A 25,202-nucleotide genomic window follows, 5' to 3' on the forward strand; every position below is an offset into this window, starting at 1 on the left:
GCTGTTAGTTCAATTATAAATTAAATGGTTTTATTTCTCGCTCAGTGCAGCGCTTGACGAATATTAAAAGAAAGCTAAGCCGGAAAATTGAAAATACAAGAGCGCGTGCATTAAATAAATAAATATCTCTTTTTGATTTCGAGAAAGTACTGGAAAATTCTAGCGCGTGATTTTAAAATCTTATAAAAGGAGGAAAACATCTCAGTTCGTAGTAGTTGCTTAGTTTGTTGTTGTTTAGAAAACTGCTCTTGTTGATTGTAGCGAATTCGCGGATTAGCTTTCTTTAGCTGTTTTGAATTACGTTCTATTGGACATTTGAGTAGTTAAAAGATAACTACTGTGAGATATTGTAATACTGCATCATAATTTGAGAAAATTTAAGCATTTTGTTGTGATAATAATAAATTTTTGTTCATTTTTCATCGGACCTGTGCATTCCTTTCATAACGAACCCGTACGCACGCAACAATTTTTGGTGTCAGGAGTGGGGTTTGAATGCCAATAACAAGAGGGATAGAAGAACAATTGAGACAGCTCATTACTGCTTTTGTTGCGTTCCAAGAAAAGATGGAAGCTGGCTAAACATCTTTTGAAGAAGAAATTAAAGAGGAAATGAAATTGGGCCAGGAATCCGTTAAGGAAGAGATGAAATTACTTAAAGATGAGATGAAAGCAGGTCAGGACGAAATGAAAAGAGAAATTACCTGCGTAATAGAAAATAAATTTGGGGCTATGGAAGGCAGAATAAACGCGGTCGAAATTAAAGTTGGACAAATTGAAGAAAACGTTTCTACTGTGAAAGAGCAAATAGAAGACAGAGTTTCGGCCGTGGAACAACAAATAGGTTACAGAGTTGATTCAGTCAAAGAAGAAATAGAAGGAAGAGTTTGTTCCGTTAAACAACAAATCGAACAACAAATTGATGAGAGAGTTTCTGCAGTTGCCAAAGAAATGGATACTTTAAAGAAATTCGTAGCGTCGGCAGGGAGCAGGAGTGATGATTTTAAATTCTTACCGATGCCTGCTCGTTCACGTCTGAAGCTATCCACATATGATGGGAAGACATCCTGGCAAATGTATAAGACACAATTTTCTATCGTGGCGGATGCGAATGGATGGGATTCCCAAGCTAAGGCCTGTCATTTCGCTGCTTCTTTAAGAGCCGACGCAGCGGATATCCTTCAGACTCTTCCCGAAAACCAACGACTTGACTTCGAAGCTCTATCCGGCGCATTGGAGCTGCGCTTTGGCGAGAAATGTTTAAAAGACTACAGCAGGCTTCAATTAAAATCCCGTCAACAGAAGCCCACCGAAACACTTCAGGAGCTCGCCACGGATGTTGAAAGGCTGTCACATCACGCCTTTTCGGAGTGCCCGACAGAAACAAAATCCTGTCCCTGCAATATTTCATCGATGGCATCCGGGACCCTGAAATACAGAAAGCTATACGAATGGCGGATGTGAAGGATATAAAAAGTGCTCTGTTGTTAGCCATGAAATTGGAGGCAGCCCAGCAAGCAACTCGTAGAGATCGCTACCCAGTCAGAGCTGTGCGAGTCCACGAGCCAGGGGACCAATTGATGGCTCGTTTAGATGATTTATCCAGACAAGTCGATGCTTTGATACGGAGTAGCAGTGAGAACAAAGTGGCTGTAAGGTGTTGAAGATGTGGTTCTGAAGGTCACCTACGACGGCATTGCAGAACACCCCAGGACACGGATAATAAAACGGATGAGTTGACAAGACCAGTGAATGTTTTAAGACGGAATAGTGGTGAAAAGAAACCGACCCTAAAGTGCTGGAATTGCGGTGTTGAAGGCCACCTACGAAGGAACTGCAGAACACCCCAGAGCACGGAAAATAAGGCATACGATTTAAACAGACAATTAAATGCCACGGGAAGGAAAAGGACTGACAAGAAACCAAAGTGCTGGAACTGTGGAGCTGAAGGCCACGTACGAAAGAATATCAGAACACCCCAGGGTACGAAAATTGAAACAATTTCTGAGCAACAACGCAGGAAACAAATGAATGGCCATATCGAGTAACGGAGGTTGCCAGATAATGGAAAACCTTGTTTTAAAGCGCAAGATTTCTACAGCGAATGGCAACAGTAACGGACTGTCCATCAATGGGCACATCGATGGAGTTCCTTGCAATATGATCATTGACACAGGAGCTAATGTTACCATCATTCGGAGAGATTTAGCTCAACAGTTTAAAGATAAACTTATTTGGACGCCATCCTGTGTTACCCTTCAGACTGCATCTGGTGACAAGATCGAGATAGCTGGGAAGTTAAACGTGAACATCACGTTTGGAAGTGCCGCCTACCATCACACGGCATATGTGGCGGATATTACAGATCCATGCATACTCGGATTGGACTTTTTAAGGAAATACAATTTTTCCTTAGACTTCAAAAACAACAAACTGCTGTCAACATCTGAGGACACGACTATCCATCGTCAGAAGGAATCATCATCTGGAAACGCCTACGCCTTGTCTGAAACAGCTCAGAAAGCTGCCGAAATCATACTAGGGTCGGAGAGCAACACCAGACTACCAACTATTCTCCATCACAAATGCTCCTCGGTAGTGACCTTCGTCTGCCTTGTGACCGCCTGTTTGATCGACATATGGATGCGCCTTCATCGTCTGAGGAATACATCCAAGATGTCCAGTCCTGTTTTGAAGTGATGCACCGTTCCGTACGAAAGCGAGTCAACCTGGCGACGGAGAAAAGGAAGTCCAGATACAACACGAGAGCTACTAGAGATAGATCGAACAAAGGAGACAAGGTGTGGTTGTGGAACCCGATTCAACGAAAAGGACTCAGTCTTAAATTACAGTCACCTTCGGATGGTCCATATACAGTGCTGAACAGACTGAATGACGTCGTGGTTCGGATCCGTAAGTCTTCGAACTTTAAACCTAAAGTCGTTCATTAAGACAGGTTAGCTCATTACTATGGGCATAGTACGTAATGTAAATAATTGTAAATAGTATAAGACCATGGTCCTTTTTGTTTTTAAATGTGTACTTGATTTGATTTGTACTTAGTATTTGATTTGCATTTAGTATTTGATTTGTATTTGATAGCATTTGATTTGTTTTATTTATTGCATTTATTGTTCATGTTGTTCATTATTGTAATGTAATGCTTATTAATGCATGTATGCCACAGTTGTAAGTTTAGCTTCCTGTCCAGGGATTGTACTGCCTGGGACGTGCAGTCCTTGGGAAGGGGGCAGTGTTACGAATTTGGTATTTAAAAAGCTAATGTTAGTTCAATTATAAATTAAATGGTTTTATTTCTCGCGCAGTGCAGCGCGTGACGAATATTAAAAGAAAGCTAAGCCGGAAAATTGAAAATACAAGAGCGCGTGCATTAAATAAATAAATATCTCTTTTTGATTTCGAGAAAGTACTGGAAAATTCTAGCGCGTGATTTTAAAATCTTATAAAAGGAGGAAAACATCTCAGTTCGTAGTAGTTGCTTAGTTTGTTGTTGTTTAGAAAACTGCTCTTGTTGATTGTAGCGAATTCGCGGATTAGCTTTCTTTAGCTGTTTTGAATTACGTTCTATTGGACATTTGAGTAGTTAAAAGATAACTACTGTGAGATATTGTAATACTGCATCATAATTTGAGAAAATTTAAGCATTTTGTTGTGATAATAATAAATTTTTGTTCATTTTTCATCGGACTTGTGCATTCCTTTCATAACGAACCCGTACGCACGCAACAATATTATATAATACAAATCAACACATCATAGGTTGTATATTATAATATAAATGTCAAAAAGAAAAATATAGAGATTTGTGCAACTGAATTCACTGCAGTACTAGATGTAAAACTAATAATTTTCATAATACATTTTTTCATTTTATAATAATAAATAATAAAAAAGTACCATCTGTATACATTTTAAATATTCAAAAAATAAATTTGAAGTTATTTTTAATCTTGTAAGTTACATAATTTATCTGCAGAATTTTTTTATTTTAAAATAATGTAGCTCAAAAAGATTTTGAAGAGTATCTATTGAAAAGATATACTGTAGTATTTCCTAGAGTATATCTTTTCTAGTGTGTTCTAATGCATAATACCTAAGGCACATGCTATCTCAAACTATGAACTGACACAATCACTGGTTTTCAAGGACTAAATATGCATACTAATTTAATATTTAAACTAAAAACTCAGCAATCTTCTATGAAAAGCTAGAATTAATTATAAATTCTTATAAAAGCATCCTTTTATACTAAAATGTTTCAGTATTACGGATGCTTCTAATATTATAGCTGTTGGTATCCTTAATTATCTACAATGGAAGGTATTAAAAAAATTACATTCCGATATTTATGTGTATTCAGTAAAAATCGATTACAACAGCTAAAATATTAAAACATATCATGATAAAATTAATAAAATTTTAATTTTATTATTTTAAAAATTTTTATTTGTCCTTTTTGAACAATGAAATGTCCTTCGATTTCATGCGATCAGGACGCTATAGAACTTATCCTTAAATAGAAAGGATATCCTTAAATAGGTCTAAATTTCAAAAAATTTTTGTAAAAAAGTTAAATCACATTAAATGAACTGTAACATATCAAATAAAAGTAAAAATTCTGAAGTAAAAGTATATACTATGTATAACTATATATATTCTTTGAATGACCCGTTTACTATTCATCGTATATGTCCCGTTTTTATTGCTCATCATATAGTCGCCAAAAGTAGCCAAATCCCGTGTGCACCGGATACTAGGATTAAACCCATTGGATTTCAAGTAAAATTTCGTGCATTACCAAATGATCAGCTTTTTAAAATTCTCTCTGCTTCAGTAATACAGCGAGAATTTACGCCTCCTTGAACAAAATCAAACATTTCTGAAGAATCAAATCGAATCAAATCGTCATTCTAGCTTTAGGTGTCAAACACCAGAGGGTTTTTACCTATCATTGTGGCGGCCTAGGCCATTAACTTTAAATTGATTAAATAAACGGTGCATGAGCACCTCACCCGAAGGCGAAACGAAAAACGAGGTGGCGAAGCCATGAGGTCGAGCAAGCATTTTCTGTAAAAGAAAACGTTTTCATTAGTAGATGAAGGAGATTGGTCGGGGTCAGTCACGTGAGAGGTCACCCTCCCAAGAGCTGACCCGCGCTGCTGCTTGAAACAGGAGTTTGAAGCGAAGAGCGAATGAGATTTTTGCAAATAAATTAAAGTCCGTCCTATTCTGTGGAAATTGTGGAATAAACATTTAGTCTTCGTCTTCTGCTATCTTTACAAGGCACATCGCGGCTTGGAAACCTGCAGAGATTTTTTCGAAGGTTGATTCTGCTCTTTTTATTTTTTCAATATGTTGGATGATTGATTCAAGGAACTTTTGTACTTTACACACACACACACATATCGTATTTTATTCTCGAGTGTCAAGATGTAGAAACATCTTTTTACTCGACTTCTGATAAAAAGCAGGAGGGGGAGAGAGAAAGAAGGGTGAAAGGAGTGTGGGAGGCGGATGAAAGAGAGTGAGGTCCGCACTAGCGGCGGCGAGAAAAGGCGGGTGTCAAGTTCAGTGTCGTTATAATATGAAGCCGTGGGTGGTAAAACCGCAGAGTCAGTTTTGCGTGAATGAGTTAATTAAGGTTGTGAATCTTATGTGGGGAGGATATCAGAAGGGTAGCGATGTTTTTCTCTGGAACGTGGGGAGTGTCTGAGAGTGCTAATAAGGCTATTACTGTGAGTTTGTACTGAATAAAAGAAGTTGACCGCTAATCGTTTAATATACTCTTGAATAAGTTCCATTCGAAGGTCTCTGTGGATATAGATGTTGGGAATATACCAAGGAGCATTGATAATTTCTCGTAAAATTTTATTTTGTAGAATTTGTAATTGTTTAATATTGGTTTTAGCTGCATGTCCCCAGATCGGTGCTGCATAAAGAAGAGCTGGGCGCAGTATGGAACGATATAGAATTAATTTATTTGTAGTAGATAAGTTGCTTTTTCTACCAAGAAGAGGTCGCATAGTAGCTGTGGTGATTTTAAATTTTTGTACTACGGACCGGAAATGGGTTCTGAAGGTAATTTTTTGGTCAAGGGTGACTCCAAGGTATTTGGTTTCATTAATCCAGTCTATTTCTTCGTTAAATATTTCAGGGGGTGGAGGATAGTATTTCATGTTTCCTTTACGGAAAATTATTGTCTTAGTTTTATCAGTGTTAATTTTAATCCTCCAAAGGGTAAGCCATTTTTCCAGTTTTATGAGATAGCTTTGGAGTTGGTTTCTTACGGCGATAACAGTGCAGGCTTTAGTAAGTATGGCGGTGTCATCGGCAAAGGAGTGCAAGATGAACAGAAGGGTCTTTAGGGATATCTTGTGTATAAATATTAAAAAGGTACGGCGAAAGTGCCGACCCCTGTGGGACACCAGCATTGATTACTCTGGTGGTAGAGTAAGCAGTATCGATTTTGATTCTGAATGATCTGTTGCTGAGAAAAGAGGCTATTAAGCGAATAAAATGATCTGAAAAATTGAGTGATTAGTTTGTAAATAAGTCCTCGATGCCATACCCTGTCAAAAGCTTTCGCGATATCGAGAAATATAGCACCGGTCGGAAGCTTGCAATTGTAGCCTTCAGTGATAATGTTGATAACTCTAAGAAGTTGGTGGCAAGTGCTATGATGATTACGAAAACCGAATTGTTCTTCTGGTAGAAAATTCATGGAAGGGTGAATTTTTTGGATGTGGAAAAGTAGAATTTTCTCAGTAACTTTAGACAGGTGGCTAAGTAAACTGATAGGGCGATAGTTCTGTGGGAGAGTTGGATTTTGTTGCGGTTTAGCAAAAACAATTATTATAGCTTGCTTCCATGAGTTAGGAAAATGAGCGAATTTGATAATGTTGTTGATTATTTTAGTTATGCACGTAAGAGCGTTGATCGGGAGGTGCTTCAGTGCTTTGGTCGAGATGCCATCGTGCCCTGGGGCTTTCTTCGTTTGTAAGGCACTGATGGTGTTGGCAACGATGGTTGGGGTAGTCAGGAAAGTGAAGTTGTACGGAGCAGGGGTGTTAAGGAAGTTATTGACCACCTGGTTGACCCGTTCAATATGGTTATTGTTGTACGGAGTGGGATTAAGAGTGAATGTATCTTCCATATAGTCCGCAAAAGATTTAGCTTTATCTTCTTCTGTATATGAAGTTCCACTAGGTTTCTTGAATTTGCGGGAAATGTCAAATAGGGAATTGTCCTCTATAGCTAGGTTATTTAGGAAATTGGTCCATTTTTGGTTTTTGAAGTTCTTGATTCTTCTGTTGATTTCTTTTTGCATAGAGTTTAGTTCGTGTTTGAGTTGTGGATCCCTGGTGGTTTGCCATCTTTTACGGATTCGGTTTTTCTCTTTAATCCTATTTCTTATATCGGCAGGCAGGGGAAGGAAAGGCTTGTTCACATAAAAAGTATTGGTGGCTTCCTTTAAAGCAGAATTGATGCTGTTGATAATTTTGTACTTTAGCGTCGCGTAGCCAGGAGACTGCTTCGTTGAATTCGTCAGAATCTGGTTTTTTCTTGGGAAGTAACTTTTCACTGTAGAGAGATCGGGTAGGCTTTTCATTGGGTTTTACTTTCGGTTTATCTGAAGAGATAAGTTGCGGGAATTCTCCGTTATTAGGGAAATACATTTTTGGTTTCGTAATTTGTTTCTTTTCAAGTTTTTCGAATTTTTCTTATATTCAGGGCATCCACGGTAACTAAAGACATGGGACTGTTTGCAAAAAATGCAGAAAGGTTTTTCTTCATCTTTAAGGTTACAGGTATTGCTTCTGTTCGGGCCTCCGCATTTGCAGCACTTCTCTGGATTTGTGCATAGATGTTGGGAGTGTCCCCACTCCTGACACCTGAAACACTGCGTTGGTCCCTTTTTTGGGTTCCATTTTTCAATGATAACATTAATACTGAACATATTATTTAAGTTATATACTGCATATCCTTCGGTGTTTCTTTTGAGTTCTAAAAGCCAGATAGGGATTTTTTCATAATTGTTTTTCTGCGATCTTCTGAATTGTTTTACTTTCGCAATCGGAAATTGTCTTCTTTGTAGGTCTTCAAAAATTATTTCTTCGGAAGTATTGATAGGTAGATTCTTTAAGATAACTTTGATCGGCTTCTCCCAGCTTAGCCTGTAAGTGTGAAAAGGTACTGCACGTTTTCTGAGGAGTTCGGTGATTTTTAAGTATTCAGCTGAGGTTTTAAATTGAACAAAGATTGATTGTCCTTTCATCTGAGCTTCAAATTCTTCATTACTATGATTCCTTATGTCTTTTTCGATATTGATCCAATCGATCTGCTCTTCTTGGAAGACAATAGGGGGTGGGATTTCGTCTTGTTTTGGAGTTTCGTTATAATTTGAACTGGTTGGTTGCTCTTCTAATTTTCGAAATCTGTTTTCTGTTGAGATGTCCAATTTTTCTTGTTCAATATGTATTTTCGCCGTCTTTTTAGGCGAGATCCAGACCTCTTTAGATGTTCCTTCGTTTTTACTTTCTGGGGGGGAGATTCTTCGAGGAAGGAATCCTTGAACTTTTCGGATTTCTTCAGGGGTCCATATTTCAGTTAAATTTTTCCTCAGAAATTCCTGCATCCAAGCATTTCCCATATCTTTTCTTAGCTGGGTTTGTTCCTTTCTGCTTAAGTCTCCGTATAGTCTCGGGTTTTTTGTAATTTCTTCTGCAAGAGAGCCTCTTCGTTTCTTCGTTTTGCGTATAGGTGACTTTACATAATCAGAAATCTTCATTGGCATTGATTTGGAAGAGATTTTCGATCTATAAGATTCCGTTCCTTCATCATCCGTGGAAACAACATTTGCCCTGATAAAGGACATTTTTGTGTACCCGAGAGTACCTGAGAAATTTTAAAATGCGCAGTACAAGTGTGAGAAACAGAACTGTCCGCCTACGGGATTGGGACAGTTACAAAATTAAAATTCGGGATAGCTCAGCAGTGCGTCCTACACGCTTGGCGGCTGCTGCTCGAATCGACATTTCTGAAGAGCTGAGGAACTCCATTTTTGAATGTACGAAGTCAGATCAGAGATCACAAATCAAAATACCAAGTTTTATCCGCGATAGTAATGTGTGAAAACGCCATCTATAGGTGAATTGAATCGCGGCTTTCGTACAATGCAAAATCCAGTACGATAACTCGCCATTCTGAGTATGACTGACAATTAGAAGTTTCATCCAATCAGAGAATGCCGGTAAAGAAAGGTCCGTATGCTTTGTAGATTTGTTTGCTTTCACCAATAGCACGTGCATCGTTTTGACTTACTGAGTGCCTCGTGTCTAAGTATTTGAAATATCAGTGATAAACATGGTGTAAGTTGCAAATCCAGATTAAATCTAATAGTGGAATTTCCGGAAAAGGTAATAATACAGCTAACGTCATATAATACTTCTATAATAAGTTACCTAGTAAACTTACTCTCTGGTTTTCTTGAATGTAAACAGAATTTCGTAAGTATGTGTAAAAACTTGAACGTTTTTTCTGTGTTCACTTTTTATTTCAAAAATCGTATAAATTTAATCATGAATCGACTATTTCTTTAGAATTCGTGACCGTTCATGCAGTAATGGAAATTTAATTAAAACTGCTGAAATTAAATTTTTAATGTTACTTTCGAAACATTTTAGTTAGTCATCATTTTGCCTTTGAAATGTATGTAGTAGATATGCTGTCATCTGAAAAATATGAAATTTTCTTTTAGTCGAGTTATAAAAATTAGTTCAGGCTATTTTACTGATGTCTTGTGAAAAGAAATTTCTCCCTTAATAATACTCGTAGAAATTTTGAATAACGATAGTGTTTGTATATAGACTTTCGGAAACATGTTTTAATAGTAGTATCGTTGGACTATTATACAAAAATTAGATCTCTTAGTTTCCAAAATTTAATCTAAGATTGGTGTAGGTTTTTAATTAAATGTTTTGTGTATTTTGAGAAAAAAGGCTAAAAATCAATAAAACAATCTTCCTAAAATCGGTATTAACGCCAATCTGTGGCTCAGTTTTGCTTAATTTTAAAGTTTTATTGAGATTCTTACATTTGTTTCTTTTGAGCTTATTTATTAAGAACTGGTGTAAGTAATGTTTTTGATATGAGCTGATTTTATTTGAGTTTACGGTTGCTTTCGAGTATTTATGCAAATATTTTTTTATATTTTACCTAATTTCTCTATTTATTTATATGTAACTCGCCTTTTAAAGCACTTGTTTAATTCTGCAAAAAAGAAGATTTCATTAGACTTTTTTGATATTTATGCCTGGTTATAAATCAGTACTGACAAGTAAAGTTGTAAAGCTAATAAAATGATACTTTTTTTTTGTTCATTTCTAAATCATGCGAAGTGACCTTTGCAAAGATCCTTGTTGATATTTAAAATTTCCCCTTTAAAAACTCGGTGATTAAATTTGCCAGTTTTGGTGTCTAAGTGAGGTGGCACTTTAATTATAAAGTGTCAATAAAACATATAAACATTCAGTGCTTGTCTCAAAAGTAAACAAGAAGATTGTTGAAATACTTAAATATCATATTTTTGTTATTAACTAATATTTATGAAATGTTTTGCATACAGTTGCCTTCTAGATACAGTGCTTATTATATAGTTCCATGATCCTTGCTTGTATGCTAAGCAGTAACTGTCCTATGCAGAATATGAGTAATTTGATTTGTGTTCAAATGCTGTTGGGCAGATACAGTGTCTCACAAAAGTGATGGGACACATGTGCTTTACAAAAGGAAACTGTAGTAAAATAAATTAAAAAAAAACATGTAAAAATTTTTTGTGAGTGTTTCATACTTAAATTTAGTAACAATTATTACATAGCATACATTTTCTCAAAACATTGAAACATTAAAATATTAATTTATTAAAAATACAATTGTTTAGAACGAAGCAAAAAATGGCTCACATAAGTGATGGGACACTTACTTTTCCATCAAATATTTATACAAAAATTTTACTTTTTAAAAGGTTTTAATATTTTGTTGGATTTCCTTTTACTTTTAAAACATGATTTAATCTTCTTCGGATGGATTCGACTAATTTTTTTGTGATTTCTGGCGTGATTTTACCCCATTCTTCTTGAAGCACCGATTTTAATTGTTGTTTTGAAGAAATGGTGTGTTTGTGAATTCTTGCCAAATATTCTGTATGGGATTTAAGTTGGGAGATTGTGGTGGTGTTTTTATTGTTTCAGGATAGTTATACAGCAGCCAGAGTCTAACGTTCAAAGCACTGTACTTGGGGTTATTGTCCTGGTAGAGTTTAAAATCGTTATGAAGGTTCAATTTTCGCGTTGAAGATTTCAAATTTTGATTTAAAATGTCAATATTCTTATACTGATCCATTATACTGTCAATAAAAACAAAATTACCAACTCTAGCGGACGACATACACCCCTATACCATAACTCCTCCTCCACCATGTTTTACTGTTGGCATAAAGTTCTGTTTGCAAAATTCTTCCCTGGGTTTTCTCCACACCAAGATTCTACCATCAGAACCAAATATATTAAATTTACTTTCATCAGCAAATATAACTTCATTCCAGTAATCGGAATTCTTATTTATGTTGGATTTTGCGAAAGCCAGTCTGAGTTTTCTATTCTTTTCACTTACGAAGAATTTTTTCCTGGCTGCTCTACCGTGATATTCAGCAGATCGAATTACTCTTCTAATAGTCTCAGGATTAACAATTACTCCATATAATGCTTGTAAATCAGCAGCAACTTTAGGAGCACACATTCTTGGATTTTTTTAAATATTTCGAATGATAATTCGCTTTATTCCATTGGATAGCTTTGATGGTCGGCCAGGTCTTCTTTTATCCTGAATCATATGATTCTTTTTATATCGTTTAATGATACTGAAAACTGTTGAATGACTCAAGTTAACTGTTTCAGCAGTTTCTCTAATAGATTTTCCACGTTCAATATGCAAATTAATAACTAATTTTCGAATTTCAGGCAAAGTTTCTTTTCGTTTAGATTTCATGGCTGCACAGAGCTAAAAAACACAAAAATTCCAAAACAAACTGGAGAGAAATACTGCAGACGATTTTATAAATTATTGCCAATTGCTTTTGAGTAAAAATAAAACCCCCCAAAAATATTTTTATTGTAGTATGTAGTAGTATTTAATAGTGTCTCATCACTTATGTGAGCTATTTTTTGCTCCGTTCTAAACAATTGCAATTTTATTAAATTAATATTTTGATATTTTGAGAAAATGTATGTTATGTAATAATTGTTACTAAATTTAAGTATGAAACACACGCACAAAAAATTTTTACATGTTTTTTTAATTTATTTTATTACAGTTTCCTTTTGTAAAGCACAAGTGTCCCATCACTTTTGTGAGACACTGTAGCTTTTGTATGCTTTGTTGTAACCTAAATCGTCCAAATCCATTATCATCATGTCAAAGTATGCACATGTTAAACATGCTTATCTGAAAATCTCTTCTGTGAATGATAGTGAAGGAAACAATGTTCCTTAAAATCGTTTGGAAAGCCTCGAGTTAAATTACAATAAGCATAGTACAAAATCTGAAATCTGGATGTCTAATAATCAGAAGGATCTATTATCTGGACCTTTCATAATTCTTTTATTGAAAAAATTTTCTCTTTCTTGTGTAGTCTAGGAACAGATGATGTGATATGATATTCAAATAAAAACAAGGGTGCTGTGAAGTGTAACAAATAAGTATGTCAGTTTTGTTCATATTGGCTGATTTCATTTCCTTTTTTTTGTTCCTTCTCATTTGACTTGTTCAGACTTCTTTTTGTATCTTTGATATAGTATTAGTTTATCTAGCATCTGAATTAATAGTAATTTATTAATAATATTTCCTTTATCTAGTTTCTTTATGGCATCCAATTTCATATCCATTACCATGTTAATTTCCTTTCTTTTTTCCTTTTCATTTGACTTGTTCACTTGTGCAGACAACACAACCTGTGTTAAAAAAAAAAAAAAAAAAAAAAAAAAAAAAAAAGAATCTGTAGATAGCGAAGTAGAGAAATTAAAACTTGTAAATAGAGATACTGTACTCAAAGTTCAGCTTAGACTAGGATTACAGCCATAAACTTTTGGGCAAGCCTGTTATCTGCTAGAAATTGTGGATGGTGATTGACTGTGGCTAATTGGCTTTCTTCAACCACTTCATTACTGAAAGGGCAAATGGGGTATATTGTAATTTTCACAAAAAAAAAAAAAAAAAAAAAAAAAAAAAATCAAAAACCTATTACCAAGTTCTTTGGACAATTTCAAAAATCGATATTATAAAGGACGTTGCACAGACGTTGTAAAAATGGAATACTGTAACAAATCTTTGTGCAGAACATGAAAACTTGTGGATTGTAGAAAAATGTAGTGTAGTTACAATAATACAGTATTAAAATGTTAGGTACTACTATTGTAGGTAATGTTAGAAATTATTTGTCTTAGACCATCCTATTATTTCAAAGGTAATATTCTGCCTAACCCTTTGATGGAAGTCCCACCTTTTTTATGTTTTATCTCTCAGATGAAAGCTGCAAAATTCCATTTAAAATACATACAATCATGCCTTTTAGTTCTCTAAATGATGGCAGCACTAGTATTCATTCATGGAAACAATGTAAATTAAAATTCTTTAAAGGTCTAATTTTGAAGCAGTTTTTTTCTTAATTTCTAATGCAATTTAAATCATCTGAACAACAACTTTTGGTGTTTGAATGAATATTTGGCTAATCTTTGGAATATGGTAACAGGTAGATTGGCAACATTTTGGTAAGGTGATAAAGGTTACTAGCTAGGACTTTAGCAATAATCTGAGAAGTACACAGTTCGAATCACAGATTATTTTTGTCTCAGAGAAATTAGAGATCATGAGACATGTTATGTGACATTTTCTGGAAAATTCCAATCAGTATTTTAGCTAGTAAGCACTTAGAAACAATTTCGCTGCTAAAGTGCAGAATCGCCCACTTATTTGTTTGCCACTTTTTACAGTAAGAAGAATTGGATTTTTGTCAATTTTCTTTGACTTTTTAAGTGAAAATAGGTCGATGTGTACATGGATAAAGTCAAGAGTGTGCGCAATGCCATTTTTGTGCAATTTTGGGATATTTTTTTAAGTGAAAATAGGTTGACGTGTACATGGATACTGTGTATATGCACTTCTTAAAAACACGGCAAGCAGCGGGCGATTCTACACTTTCTCCCAATTTTGCACCTAATCTTTGTCATGATTAAGCACTTTTGTTCCAGAAAAGCTCTAGCATAAGTGTAATTCGTCAAGCAGATTGTTGGAAAGAATGTTGAGGGGGGAAAAAAATCATGCCTTACTTCGTGAAAAACAAAATGGCGTCCAAAAAAAAAATAAACTAGCAGGTTGCTGTAGCAGGGTTGGTCGCCAAAAAATTGCTAAGTTACCATAATCCGAAGATTACCGAATATTTTTATGTGAAAGTTTCCTTTTCTAATAAAAGTTGAATTCATATATATTAATTAAGAATGGTTGAAATTAAAAGGTGGGACGTCATGTAGGAATTGCTGCTGCTAGATGGTAGCACCGTTCAAATATTTTTAAATTCAAGTATCATGTTCATTTTATATGTTGATAATGGAGATTTATATTTGTTAATAAATTGCAATAATGTTAAAACTTGAAAAAATATTTAGTATTTTTTCCAAAAGAAATGAAAATATAATTCTGTAACATGAAATCTCATTGAATACTGAATGGATATGTGATTCACCATAGATAAATATCCTAAGCAGAGAAAGGAGAGGGGAAATGTAAATAAACATGATGGCCTTCTAAAATTCTTCCTTTTCAGACCTGTAGTGAGTAATGTATTGGAGTAAAAATCTTCTCTATTTCAAATCTATTATGAAATCGTTAAAAAATATCTAAAATGTCGTACAGAGAGCGATTTTTTAAAAATTATGTAATTTTTTTGAAAAAATATTTTTTTATTTTGCGAATATGATCAATATATTCTAGATAAATCTAGATCAAAAACGTTTTTTATATTTTGCATTTTCATTTGGCTGCTAAAACTACCACTTTAAGCATATTAGAAGAATTTGCGCTCAGGCAAAGATGTAATTTTACTGCTCTAAATGCGTGGTGGCACAAGCAGTATCCCACCACATTATGAATTACCTTAAAAGTTTATCTGATCTTTTTTTTTTTTTTTTTTCTTTTTTCTTTTTTTTTGCATGAAATAACATTGTATTACGGGCTAATGATCTATGTGTAAAGTTATTTTTTCCAAAAAAAAAAAAAAAAAATTTACGCACAGCACCTTAAAGGGTTAATCAGCAGAAATCATTTGCAGTTAAAAAAAGTTATTTTTGAGTTACAGTTTGAGTAATTGAGAGACACTTTTGTGGAACTCTGCTGTACATAATTTAATAGTATACTATTTATGTTGCTTTGAAAGCTTATATTCAGGACATAGCATCTTCATTAGTTTTATTTATTTATTTTTTCCATACGGTATGAAATGATAGCTTTGTAACATAAAAAAAGTTTGTGTACTTAGTGATCTTGAGAAGATGGAGTTTTTACAGCATATTTACTTAGATCATGTACCTTTTGCCTTGAATTAATGTCATTCCTCATCAGACTTATGTTTCGGACTGGACAGATGGTAAATTATTTCAAACAATTTGATGTTTTTAAAAAGCTTCCATTTTTTAGTATTTAAAATCACTCTAAAAGCATTATGTATTTCTTAATTTTTGATTTTAACATATTTGTCATGATTAAATCATAATAAAATTATTAAAATTATTTTTCATATAAATTATTCCATTAACTAGCATTATAATTCAACATTTTACATTCCACTTTTTGTATGTTTTGTCTTCATGACTTCATTTAGTATGTGTTATCTTTGCTGTTAAATAATGAAGCCTGTATGTATTTATGTGTGTTTGTATGTTCTTAGCAGTGTAGAAATATGATAGCGCTTAGAGCCACCGAATTTTGAATACACATAGTCCTGCATATGAACATGTGTACTTCGAAGTCCACATTTTGAATTTTTTTATTTAAATTGTATTTTGTATGAATTTCCAATTAACCCTCTGAGCTTTATGACCGGCTTTATCCAGTCATCAGAAGTTTGGCTATTTAGCATATATTATATTAGCTTATAATTAATAATAGATATTTTGCTTTCTTACTTTCTTTAATAATGCAAATATCATCTTAATAAATGTAAGTTTGTGAAAATACAGACTAAAGTAAGTAATTAGGCAAACTCAATTAATAGATGCTGTTTAAATACCGGTCTTCATGACGGATCTAAAATCCTGTAATGCTCAGAGGGTTAATAAACTACGTAACTTTGAAGCAAGCAGCAGCAACACTCTTTGAAATAAAATATTTTGTCTTAATTGGGTCAGACTGTTAGTATTTATCAAAATATAAGATGTAAATAGAGATAGTATAAGATGTAAATCTTTCAGTTTTAATCAACTAACTTGGCAATTTAAAAGCAATGTGTTGCCACTGCCTGTATAAAATGCTTCTTCCATGCGCCAACATGTTGCCATTCATCTAAGATAAAGATATTTAACTTTCATTAATCTGTTACTGAGTAACAATTTAGAGTCACTGTCTAAATAATTATAAGCTTATGCAATTGTTAAAAATATTTTTTCTACTTTTTAATCTGATTTGTTTAAATAAAAATGCATTTAAATGAGATGCCTAATTAGAAATATTAAATAGTTTTATGAAATTACACTAGCTAGTCCCATTAAAACATTATATAGTATTTGTTCTGTTTTTGTAATTATTATATTAGGTGGTCAGCCGCATAGGTGGCAAATATAAATATACAACAGTGATGACTAGCAGTATACAAGTTAGTATAGGAATGTGGACTTGCAGAACACTGTTTTGCACATGTACACATTATCTTAATTATTTCCATTTAATTTGTCCAACCCCAGAATTTGTTATACAGTCAAAAGTCGTTAATCCGGACTTCGATTCCGGATTATCGATTTTTCTGGATTATAGATCATCAGTTTAAATCTCGTAAGATGGTATGCAGAAATTCTAAAATTAAAAATATAAAACCTTAATTTATGAAATAAAGAACAATTATAATCTAAAGGGTATCAAAATTTACAAAAAAAAAAAAGCTTAATATTTATTTGTTTACTTTATTAAACATTTCTTTCAATGTAAGTTGTTTTAAGTTGCTTCGTTTTATGTGATAATACTTTCTCTTTAATTCTATAAACAGACACAATTTCTTGTTCAGTAACAAAGTTCCGCTGTTCAAGTCCCGTTAATTGTTGTGCCGAGAATACCGACTAACTTGTCAATCGAAATTTTTTTGTTTTCACTAACCTCTCTGTCACATTCTTCATGTCTTTATCCATTTTTTGCAGCAATTCCACTTTTTGTTTGATGGACATCGAAACATACTTTCGTTTTGTACGATCCTTTGGGAGCTCCAGAATCGGAAATTCTATTTGACATAATCGAAAGTTCAAGTTTACTTTTATAAAATTGCTCTTACAGTCTGCAAAAAATAATAAGCCGGATCCAATTCGAAGATTAAGGAACAACGCAATCATCAACATTAACTGAAACAGATAATTAGAGCTTATACCGTCCGTTATACATAAAACGCGCACGCGAAAACGTATTCTGCGCTTGCGCCTACGCATATGTGCAGTGGTAAAAGGTCTTGCGTGCATGCGTAAATGCCTATGCGCAGAAAGTTTTTAGCTTTGAGGTCCAGATTATAGATCATTTCGGATTATGGGTGTTCGAATTAACGACTTTTGACTATATATGGTGCACCTCATAGTGTCAGCTGCATTGGCATATTCCTCTTTAATGACTGGTTAAAAAATTCATTCATTAAAGAAGTCAAATAATACTTATCAGGTACCAAGAAAGTTCATATGGTTTTTTAGAACAGTTACATTTGGTGCGTTAACGTGATCAAATTAATTCTGATGACATCGTATGTTTACATACCTTTCAAACCTTATTCAGTAGAGAGTTGTTCAGTGCATCGCATGTTTTGCTATTGGTTTTGTAGGAAGCGTGGTCTTTGAAAGAATGTGCCATTGCAAAGGAGATTTTTGAGACTTTTTTTTGCTTTAAGAGTACAAATTAGGAAACAAACCTACAGAGGACGCTGAAAGAATATGCTTCGTGTTTGGAGAGACATCAGTGAGTGAATGGACCACTCAAAAGTGATTCAGTTGATTTTCTTCCGGAGAGGAGAGCCTCATCTCGGTCGTCCATCCACCCCCAATAAAGTCTAGCTGGAGGAGGAAATAAAGCAGAATCCTCATCAAACCTGCCAGGAGCTTGCATACAGGTTTGGAGTATCTGACAAAAGAATCAATTCAATCTCTTCTTCATAAACTTGGGCCCACCAGTGGCCGAGCGGTAAAGTCGCTGAACGCTGGTAGTTCGGTCCGAGGTTCGAATCCCACGAACAGGCTGGCTGCATGGGCGTTTTCGTGGTTTTTTCCATGTGTAACGTGTATACGAGCCAGTTTCCCTTAGAAAGTCCTCCACGAAAGGCATCCCTCCCCTTAGGCAGATAGCCCTAGTGTGCTTTGCCGTATTCTCAATACACACACACACACCTTCATAAACTTGGGATGACATGGAAGCTAAGCAAGTGGGTTCCTCGTGTCCTGTCTGTGGAAAACAAGCTCCAACAGTTGAACATCTGCTTGTTGTAGCTGTCATGCCATAATAAAGTCTCATTCCAGGACCAAATCTTAATATATCACGAAAAATAGACCATGTATGATAACCAAATGAGGAAACATCATTGATAGACTTCGGATTCGGTCTCATTAGCTGCTAAATCGGAGATTCACCAAAAGAAGTTAATGCTGTGTGTTTGGTAGACCATTGCTGTCATTGTTCAATATGAATATCTAGAGTTGGAAAAAACCATGACAACCGAGGTCTACTCAGCATAATTCCGAAGAGTTTCAGCTACACTGCACCAGAAGCAGCCAGCACTGGTTAACAGAAGATGAGTTTTTCTCCTCCACGATTATGCCAGACCTCATACAGCAAAAGCGACCAAAGAGGTGATCAAAACTTCCAGTGTTTTGATCACCTGGACTATGAAGTTCCTTCAACTGGACAAATAAAGTTATGTTTCAGCCATCCTATTTCCAGACATTGCTGGATCGGATTATTATCTGATTTTAGTCATGGATGAGGGAACCATTTGAGGGAACAGCACTAGCTGGACGCAGTTCCAAAAGCCCAACGATGTCACAAAAGCTGTCACAATTTTTAGACTCCAGAGAAAAGGGTTTTTTCAAAAAAGGCATTTATAAGCTTATGTATCATTGGAAACATGTAATTGAAGCCAATGGTGACCATATCGAAGAATATGGTGTATTCAATTATGGCAAAGCACACTAGGGCTATCTGCCTAAGGGGAGGGATGCCTTTCGTGGAGGACTTTCTAAGGGAAACTGGCTCGTATACAGATTGCAAAAACAATAAATGGGGAAGATTTTAAGGTATGGAAAAAGGAGAGAAATTAAAGAATTAATTGAGAATGATGTTCATGAAATAACAAATTAAGACTTGGATGATCTTATAACACTAGTCGATGGTAAGAGTGGAATATTGAAGTTGAAAAGCCTTTGTTGTACAAGAAGTTAAACGAATTATTAAGTAAAACACAAGAACTGCCTGATTTTATAATGGATATTGACTCAGATGGGGAAAGAAGAGGAATTTTTGTGAGAGGTATTAAAAAACTTTGCACTCCTTCCCACAAAACATTAAGAGTTGTGTCGGACATTGTCCAACCCGGTCATGATTAAAGCGGGGACCTCTGTCTGTAGCACACCACACAAAGAGGTCTTTATTACAGACTGTGCAGGATATGCCAAAGCCTTAAGCAACACTACACTACACATTCCAACAGCACACACAGTTGATGAGTTATATGCATTGGTTACCAGCTTAACCACTGATCTGATAAATGCTGTTGATGACAACAGCACTTCTGTCTCTCGCAGGAAAAAAGCCACAGACCCTGAACTTAAAAAGCTCATCCAAAAAAGAAGTGCTGCCCGCAAGGAATGGCAAAAGTACAGATATCCTGCGGATAAGACTGTATTAAATTGACTAAACCACCAGGTCAGGGCTGTCACACATCAACATGCACAAGACGACTGGGCCATATCATATTACATATCATGTATGAATTATTAAACTTCACTTTCATGAATTTCATCTATATAAAATGCTGATTTTTAAACTGAAAGTTTGAATTTTATGCACACAAATGAAAAATGGTAGAATGAGAAGGAATTAACTTATTTCGATACAAACTTCTATTTGCGATTTTCTTAAATATTGCATCTGAAAAAAGTAAGACCAGGTTTCAACAAACAACCTGCTCAGCTACCAAACTGAGAGGGTATTAAGAACCAGTCTCCATTATGGTGAATTTTAATAATGTTTTTTTTCTTGAGATTTTCTGAAATTTCGTAGCTGACTTCAGATTACCAGCTGTTAAAGAAAATGAGTAGATGAAATGCTCGTTAGTAATTCATAGTTTTTCCATTTAATAGTCTAATTAATAGTTGCTTGTTAATAGTCTAATTAATAGTTGCTTGGTGAAAGGGAAGCAATTTTATGGTGAAATAAAAGTATCGAGCCTATCAGTGGTTGGGCACATTAATCCACAGAACACTGATTGTTTTCTGAAAGCAGCTTAAGCTGAGATAAAATACAAAGATTTTTATTTAAGAAATCTTTCATGAAAGCTTTCCGTAGGCATATATATCTGACGTATGTAATCAACTGGCTAGTTTATCTATAAATTTCATAAATGTTCTGAATTACATTTTATCTTATTTAACATTATACACTACAAAGTGCGAAATCCGGACTCGTCGGGACCTTGACAATTCTGGATTTGGAATTTTCCCGGATATTAGATCATCAATTTAAATCTGGTAAGATGGCATGCAAAAATTATACAATTAAAACTATGAAATCGTAATTTATGAAATAAAGAACAATTATGATCTAAAGGGTATCAAATTTACAAAAGAAAAAAAAGCATAATATTTATTTGTTTACTTTATTAAACATTTCTTTCAATGTAAGTTGTTTTAAAGTTGCTTCCACAAAAAAAATTAAAAAAATTCCTTTTCATATACAGTTGACTTTCCAATGCCATACTCCTCGCATGATTTTGAGATGGATATGCCTTTATCCATTTTTTGCAGCAATTCCAATTTTTCTTTAACTTTCTGAAGCCAGCTGGTACAGCAGTTGTACCAGGAAAATGACTTTCTCTAACGCCGGCTATGGTACAACTCTAGTACCAGCATTTCCTCCCTATTTTAGAGAATCGCCTATCTGTAGATCTCGGGGTGGTCCATTGTCGCTGCTCAGAATAGCTGCTGGGTACGCATTATTTCCCTCTTCTTATCAGTTTGGCTACATTTTGGCAAAAACTGCAGGTTTCGTCTCGTGCCAATATACTTGAAAATCAAACAGAGATCATCTCTATTTTTTTTAGTACTGACTTTTGCTATGATTAAAATGTCAGCGATTTTGCACGCTGTTTAAGCTTACCAGATTTAATGCTTTTTAATCGTAGCAAATAAGAATAGATTCATTTTTTAGATTTAATGCCCATCTAGAAAATAGCTAAAACCACTTTTATCGTTTACTTCCTTTTTATACTTATGAATAATAAGATTTTATTTTGACTTTTTTTTTTTTTTTTTTTGAGTGCATAAAACCCTTAAGAGCTATTAAGTCTTTCAAAGTGCTTCTAATATGTAGGCAATTTTGTCTGATTTATCAGGAGATAAATAAGAGACCTAAGAGAGATAAATAAGAGACTGTATTATGCATACATTCAATTGCATGCATAATACAGTCAAAAGTCGTTAATTCGGACACCCATAATTCGGAATGATCTATAATCCGGACCTTAAAGCTAAAAACTTTCTGCGCATGTGCCGCGTTGACACATGCGCATAGGCATTTATGCGTGCGCGTAAGACCTCTTACGACTGCGCATTTGCGTGTGCGCAAGCGCAGAATATGTTTTTGCGTGCGCGTTTTATGTATAACGAACGGTATAAGCTAAAATTATCTAATTATCTATTTCAGTTAATGTTGATGATTGCGTTATTCCTTAATTTTCGAATTGGATCCGGCTTATTATTTTTTGCAGACTGTAAGAGCAATACTATAAAAGTAAACTTGAACTTTCGATTATGTCAAATAGAATTTCCGAATCTGGAGCTCCCAAAGGATCGTACAAAACGAAAGTATGTTTCGATGTCCATCAAACAAAAAGTGGAATTGCTACAAGACATGAAGAATGTGACAGAGAGGATAGTGAAAACGAAAAAATTTCGATTGACAAGTTAGTCGGTATTCTCGGCACAGCAATTAATGGGACTTGAACAGCAGAACTTTGTAACCGAACAAAAAATTATGTCTGTTTATAGAATTAAAGAGAAAGTATTATCACATAAAACGAAGCAACTTACACTGAACATACAACAAACAACTTACATTGAAAGAAATGTTTAATAAAGTAAACAAATAAATATTAAGCTTTTTTTTTTGTAAATTTTGATACCCTTTAGATCATACTTGTTCTTTATTTCATAAATTACGGTTTCATATTTTTAATTTTAGAATTTCTGCATGCCATCTTACGCGATTTAAACTGATGATCTATAATCCGGAAAAATCGATAATCCGGAATCGCCGAAGTCCCAACGAGTCCGGATTAACGACTTTTGACTGTAGTTTTTGTTATTTTCATTCATTCAATGATTACTTTCAATGATTTTCATTGATTTTAAATTAAATAAAACCAATTTATCTTTAGACGCTCTTTTAGGATGAGATCTGCCAAAAAGTATTTAAATATCAGTAAAGCTCACGTTACTTCTGAATTGAATCAAAACATCAGTTACATTGTATTAAATTTCGGCCAGTTTTATTTGCTGAAATCCGTATACTCCTCAAGAGATAAAGGGAATTCAGACAAGTTAATAAAAAAATATCTTTAAAAAAGGTTGTTATTTTGTCTGTAATAAGGTGTATGTCAACTTACTATTAAATGTGTATGAGAATTAGGATTGGATTATGGAAAAGCACGCGAACGCTATCTGCCTAAGGGGATGGATGCTTTCGTGTAAACCTTTTTAAGAGAAAATTGCTCACATTTAAGTTCCTGGTGGAAAACTGCACATGTAATTAAATCGTTCTTCGGGTTTGGTTGGATTAATTTTGTACGCTTACTGAATTACATCAAAGCACACAACAATTACCTGTATAAGGGGAAGGATGCCTTCGCAGAGGACTTTCTAAGGGAAGCTGGCTTGCATTTATGTTACACAAAAACCATGAATCCAACCCTTTAGCCGGGATTCAAACCCGAGCGAGCTACAAGTGTTCAGCCACCTTTACCGCTCTACTGAAGAGCACGTAAAAAAATGGATAAAGAAAAAGTATTGAAATAACCGGTTTAATTTACTAACCTATATTTCTCAATCGACAGTACATAAATTACGCATATGAGGGGATTATTTGTGAATAAATAAACTGTATTGCACTTTTCTCCACTATTTCATATTACGATGGAATTATTGCATTTCAAAGTTATTTCTCATGAATTAATTTTGCTCCGTTCATGATTTTTTATATTTTCAAAGAGAAAATTTCGCACTTTAAATAAAAAAATGCACAAGATGATAATTTATGCAAAATTTGGCGTAAACGGTTTTCTTAATTTTGCTTTGAAAATATTCCAGAGTAATTGTTTTCATTACTGGAAGAAATATGAAAAACAGATTTACTACACTGTGACCCAATATGTCCTTATTCTTTTGAAAACGTGAAAGATTACTTTTTCTAAAATAAATTAGAAAATATATTATGTGCAAATAGAATATTTGTTGAAAATGAAATAGACTTCAACTTTTGGATATAACAATGGTTTTACATGAAATTTCTACCTATGAAAAGAAATTGACGTATAATTAATTCTTCGTAAACATTTAAAACTGTTCTGAAAAATACTTCTGATGATTGCATGTATAGGTCACGGATTTTTTTTTCTCTGCTAACATAAACAAAAGCCAATTTTACAAAGAAAAATTCTCGTTAAACATATACCTCCTTTGCCTGATAGTCCAATGTAATATTTGTTAAAGTTAAATGATGAAACACAACCAATGTATCTTGGATTTTCTTTTTTATATTATAATAAGAAAATTATAGAAAAAAGCAGATTTAAAGCTCTGTTATTGTTATGTAGAGCTTTATTATTGCTGTAAGTTCATCTCAAAATCTAATTGTATTGAATCTCATTCTAATCATCTAATGGTAATAAACATTATTATTATTATTTCATTAAATTAGTCATTACCATTATTTTGTTAAGGAAAATATGTTATTAAAAATTGCATTCCAGTCTTCAGACTTACAAAGCTAGTTCATATTTATTATATTTTGTAAAATTTTGTTTTCGTTTTCTAATTTCTAATACGAAAATACGCGAATATAAATGAAGAGTGAAAACAAAGTTAAAAAATCACAAATTATTTACGAGATTGATCAGAAATAGTGAGTGAAATATAAACATTGCATACATTTTGTTCTAAATAAATAGTGCACTGTATATGGATCCAGTACTGCATATTTATTTATGCACTATTTATATCATTTAAATGAAAGCAAAATAATCATCGAAAAAATCGCAAATCTAGCAACCTCTCTACTATGGGACGTAAGCGTCCGACAAACATGTAAATTTTACTGCATCCATGGAGGGAGACTAATGACTTTTCTCATTAGGAAAATGTCAAAGAGGGGGCAAAACTGTTTTGGATCGCGCCGGTCTAAAGGCTATATTATGAGAATTTTGGCCCGGTTTTAGAAGGTTAATGGACATTGAAACATGGTTTCACTTTGTAGATTCTTTGGCAGCTCCAGCTCTTTTTGACATAATCGAAAGTTGAAGCTTATTTTTTATGAAATTGCCATAATAATAACAGTATGAAAAAAAAAATAAGCTGGATCATTAGAAGATTAGGGAGCAGTGCAGTCTGCTACATTAACTGTAATGC

At 34.2% G+C, this 25,202-nt stretch overlaps 1 protein-coding gene across 2 annotated transcripts in view; it reads left to right on the plus strand.

Annotated features, from left to right (window-relative positions):
• Positions 1 to 9,020: 9,020 nt before the first annotated feature.
• CycJ (Cyclin J) overlaps positions 9,021 to 25,202 on the plus strand; it is a 47,044-nt gene continuing 30,862 nt past the window's right edge. The window contains exon 1 of one of the 2 annotated variants that reach the window (XM_085821065.1): positions 9,021 to 9,437. The gene's annotated coding sequence lies outside the window, so the exon portion shown is untranslated. The remainder of the gene's footprint in view (positions 9,438 to 25,202) is intronic. The other variant, XM_085821066.1, reaches the window with a different exon arrangement.

Source organism: Stegodyphus dumicola, chromosome 7, assembly GCF_044657685.1.
Source record: "Stegodyphus dumicola isolate Sdum_Otavi_A_Nest chromosome 7, ASM4465768v1".
NCBI lineage: Eukaryota > Metazoa > Arthropoda > Arachnida > Araneae > Eresidae > Stegodyphus > Stegodyphus dumicola.